Genomic DNA, 5,320 nt, shown 5'->3' on the forward strand with positions numbered 1-5,320 from the left:
CTGTGCAAAGTCAAGATTAGAGTGGTGCTGGAAAAGCACAGCAGGTCAGGCAGCATCCGAGGAGCAGGAAAATCGACATTTCGGGCAAATGCCCTTCATCAGGAAGGTACATCCTGTACAAATCCAACCCGGCCAATTACTGCCCCATCAGTCTCCTCTCGATCATCAATAGAGTGATGGAGGATGTCATCATGTGGAGGAGCCGGTGTCGGACTGGGGTGGACAAAGTTAAAAATCACACAAGACACCAGCTTATAGTCCAACAGGTTTATTTGGAAGCACTAGCTTTCGGAGCGACGCTCCTTCACCTGGTAGCCGTGTCTCACCAACGGTGTTACCTAGCAGCACCTGCTCAGCACTAACCTGCTCAGTGACGCCCAGTTTGGGTTCCACCAGGGTCACTCAACTCCTGACCCCATCACAGCCTTGGGTCAAACATGGACAAAAGAGCTGAGCTCCAGAGGGGAGGGGAGAGGGACAGCCCTTCGCTGAGGAATTATTATAGCAGTTTTATACACGTGGCTGAGAATCAGCTTGTAAAATTCTTCCAACATGCAGGTGCTGAGAGTTGGGAGTGGGGTGGCTGTGGGGAAGTAAAATTCCTGGTCAGCCAGGAGTTGAAATGACATCGCAGTCTGTATCGTCATGTATAGCTCTTGGCTGCAATGTATGTGAATGTGTGTTTCGCCATGGAAACCCAGAGCCCAACATTCCACCAAAGCATAGCACAAGTGCAAGGAACGTTAAAACAAAGCCGAAAACTGCAGATGCTGGAGAACAGGAACAGAAACAGCAATTTCTGGTGAAGCTCAGCAGGTCTGGCAGCATCTGTGGGAAGTGATCTAACTCTGACGGACAGTCAGCGGGCTCGGAACGTTAGTTCTGTTTCTCTCTGTCTCCACAGAAGCTGCCAGAGCCTGCTGAGTTTCTCCAGCACTTTCTGTTTCTGCACATCATTTTCCATTTAGGTCCTTGGCAGCTTCATAACTTCATTGACTGTGTTATATCTGTTCATTTCTCTTACATTGTCTTCCTCCTTACCACCCTTCTCCCCCCCCCCCCCACCAATCTGCCTGACAACCATGTTATGGTTGTGTCTTGTTCATACTTACGACTGAGCGTCAACTCTCTCTCTTTCACACATTCATTTACACCCATCTCACACCTTTTGTTTTCTGTCACCAGAGTTGGCACTGGGTCTTTACACTGTCTTCCCTCTGAGTCTTCCTGTGCCTTTGTCAAGAGTGTAAAAAAATTAACTACTTTCCAACAACTTTCAGAAGAAGTGTACCAGATTTGAAACATGAACTCTGTTTTTGTCTCTCTCTCTCTCTGTCTTGGGAGTGGTCATCCACAACAAACTTTCTTGGACTCTTCACGGGGACACACTGGTTACAAGGGCCCAACAACGTCTCTTCTTCCTCAGGCAGCTGCGGACGTTTGGCATGACGGCGAATACCCTCGCCAACTTTTATAGGTGCACCATCAAGAGGATTCTGTCTGGGTGTATCACTACCCTGGTATGGCAACTATACCATTTCAGGTCGGAGACGGTTACAGAGAGTGGAGAACTCGGCCCAGACAATCACAAAGGCCAACCTCCCATCTATAGAATCCATCTACCAGGCCCGCTGTCAAGGAAAGGCCGCCAGTATTCTCAAAGATCCATCCCACCCTGGCATTGTTACTCTACAACCTCTACCATCGGGGGGGGAGAAGGTACAGAAACCTGAGCACACGCACCACCCAGTTTTGTGATAGTTTCTACCCTACTGTTGTTAGAATACTGGATGGACTCACAAACTCTGAACATTCGTCTGTCCCTGTGTTTTTGTTTTTGCTGCTGTTTACCTATTATATACTATCTACGCCACTTAACTCTGTGAGCAGCCTGTACGTGCTGAGTTTCTCCAGCAATTTCTGTGTCTGTTCAGATTTCCAACACCTGCAAAGTTATGTTTTTATTAAGCCATAAATCTCACAAGATATAGGAACAGAATTTGGCCATTCGGCCCATTGAGTCTGTTCCTCTGTTTGGACATGGTTGATATGACCCCCAACCCCATTCTTCTACCTTCTGCACATAACCCTCGATCCCCTTACTAATCAACATACTAGCTACCTCTGTCTTGAAGACAAGTGAATGAATTGACCTCCACAATCCTCTGAGGCTATGAGTTCTGTTATGGACCAGACCAAACCATTTCAAAATATATTAAGAGGATAGCCGAAATCTTCACTTTTTCTTATTTTAAAGGCAAGTGACAGGGCGTTGCTTTCTGGCTGCAATTCGATTGGCCAAATTACTTGACAAGAAGCAGGGCACACCTCATTCATTGGAGAAAGTGAGGCCTGCAGATGCTGGAGATCCGAGTCAAAAAAGTATGGCGCGCGGGTCAGGTAGCATCCGAGGAGCAGGAGAGTTAACGTTTCATCAGAAACTCTGATGAAGGGCTTATGTCTGAAACGTTAACTCTCCTGCTCCTCGGATGCTGCCTGACCGGCTGTGCTTTTTTAGTGCCACACTTTTTGACACTTCTTTCATATATTATAGTTAAAATACAGCTAAAGAAAGAAGGGATTGGAATAACTTAACTCAATTTGAAGAGTTAACAGAATAATAGATCATTTTACTCCAGACTTTTGCAATATAGTAACATCATATAAACACACCAGTGGCATAGACATAATCAGTAAAATGGATTGTCTCACATCACAATTCTCTAGTTCTGGAGGAGAAGCATCATGAGAAAACTCTGAGAGACTGCAGCTTGTAAACCTAGCTTCAAGACCTCAGCAAATGCTACTGAGAAACTAAAACTAAAAATCCTTGTTCTGGGGCAAGTTGATCCCACCCAGCCAGGCTGCTTCTATTGTTCCAACCCTTTTAAAAAAGAATCCAAAGCCTCACAAGTTGTTTATTAGATTATAATAGACATCACCTCTGTCTTAAAACCTCTGAAAAAAAAGGCAAAATACGCCTCTAAAAGCCGTACTATCATCATAGTTCCACAGATTCACCACCCTCCAGCTGAAGAAATTCCTCCTTATCTCAGTCCTAACGGGTCATGCCTTCACTCTGAGGGTGTGCCCTTGGGTCCCAGTCTCTCCTACTAGTGGAGACATCTTCTCCAGGTCTGCTTTATCCAGCCCCCCTGTATTAGGAGGTAAGTTGAGGAGTGTCGATTGTAGGAGTCACGGTAACCCCACATGGGCAGCCGAGGTAATGCTGTGATGGTTGACTGAAAGGCTGCAGTGGTACATCAGACCCGTGACGGATAAAATCATGTCACCATTTCTGTAGAATTGTGCAGTGGTAGTGTCCATACCTCTGAGTCGGGAGGCCCTGGTTCATAATCCTGCCTTTTTTGCTTGGGATATGCAAAACATCAGTGAACAGGTTGGATAAAAATGTATGTGACAGCCTCATTTTCATGATATAAAAATAGAATGGAAAGCTGGGGATTTTTTTCAATGGAGTATAGGAGGCTGAACTTTATAAAATCGTGAGGGGCAGAGATCATAGAACCCCTTTAGTGGGGAAACAGGCCATTCGGCCCAACAAGTCCACACCAACCCTCTGAAGAGTAACCCACCCAGACCCATTCCCCCTGCTCTATATTTACCCCTGAATAATGCACCCAACCTACACTCTATGGAGCAATTTAGCACGGTCAATCCAGCCTGACCTGCACACCTTTGGACTGTGGGAGGAAACCGGAACACCTGGAGGAAACCCACACAGACACAGGGAGAATGTCCAAACTCCACACAGACAGTCAGCCAAGGCTGGAATCGAACCCGGGTCCCTAGCGTTGTGAAGCAGTCGTGCTAACCACTGAGCCACTGTGCTGCCGTTTAGGTGAATGGCAAGAGTCTATTCCCGAGGGTGGGAGAGTTCAGGAGCAGGGGGTAGATTTCTAAGTTGAGAGGAGAAAGATTTGAAACAGATGTGAAAAGCGCGTTTTGTTCTGCACAGCGAGTGGTTCACGTGTGGAATGAACTGTCAGAGGAAGTGGTGGATGTGGGGACAGCGGCAATGTTTAAGATACATTTGGATGAGTTCATGTACAAGAAATACTTGGAGTCATGCACAGGCAGGTGGGACTGGTTTAGTTGGGGTACATAGTCAGTGTGGACTAGTTGTAAGTAAGGGTCTGTGTGACTCTCTGACTCTATTGAAGAGTGTCAAGCTGAATTTCTTTTTTGCCTCTATTAGGCCATGTGTCCGTGATAGCAAGGCCATCATCTTCCTTGTGTTGTGAAACTTGAAAGGGTTCAGAAAAGATTTGCAAGGATGTTGCCAGGGTTGGAGGAGTTGAGCTACCGGGATAGGCTGAACAGGCTGGGGCTGTTTTCCCTGGAGCGTCGGAGGCTGACGGGTGGCTTTATAAAATCATGAGGGGCATGGATAGGGTAAATAGACAAAGTCTTTTCCCTGGGGTGGGGGAGTCCAGAACTAGAGGGCATAGGTTTAGGGTGAGAGGGGAAAGATATAAAAGAGACCTAAGGGGCAACTCTTTCATACAGAGGGTGGTACGTGTATGGAATGAGCTGCCAGAGGAAGTGATGCAGGCTGGTACAATTACAACATTTAAGAGGCATTTGGATGGGTATATGAATAAGAAGGGTTTGGAGGGATATGGGCTGGGTGCTGGCAGGTGGGACTAGATTAGGTTAGAATATCTGGTCGGCATGGACGGGTTGGACCGAAGGGTCTGTTTCTGTGTTAGACCTCTCTATGACTCCACATATACACGTTTTAACACGTTAAGAAGTGTATACTTGGTGTCATAGAGATGTGCACTTGTTAATGTATGATTCTTCCGTCCTTTTGGGGTTGCACATTAATGTTCCATCGCCAGATCAGAACGGGCATCGCCTTTGCCCTTCGCCTTGTAGCCAATAGCAGCGGTGCATCTATCCTTGTGAAGGGTGGTGAGCTCCAGCCACACACTGTTGCTGCGCTTTCTAGCGGGTGAGGAGTTCACTTTAATGGCCTCCCCTCCACTGAAGCAAAGACGTTTCAGAGCTGAAGGAGCAACAGGAGCTGGGAATGAGTCTGGTGCCCCTGTTCCCCAGATAACAGAGACCGTGTCCAGCCGACACCAACAGACCCAAGCTGACAACTTCAGCCGATTAGACTGCACAGCGGTTTACCCTTCCTCACTACAGACTGATGGTAGCTCTCTCATTCCGTTATTCATGCCAGCAAGCCCACGGCTGCAGAGCACAGACAGGGCTAACAATAAGGGAGGCAGCTTTCTAGCTTGGCCTCAGAGGCCCCGTACAGCTCCACAGGCAGTGCTAATCACCCACG

Source organism: Chiloscyllium plagiosum, unplaced genomic scaffold (genome assembly GCF_037043375.1).
Source record: "Chiloscyllium plagiosum isolate Xiang-an unplaced genomic scaffold, Cpla_swu_hap1 HiC_scaffold_35, whole genome shotgun sequence".
Taxonomy (NCBI): domain Eukaryota; kingdom Metazoa; phylum Chordata; class Chondrichthyes; order Orectolobiformes; family Hemiscylliidae; genus Chiloscyllium; species Chiloscyllium plagiosum.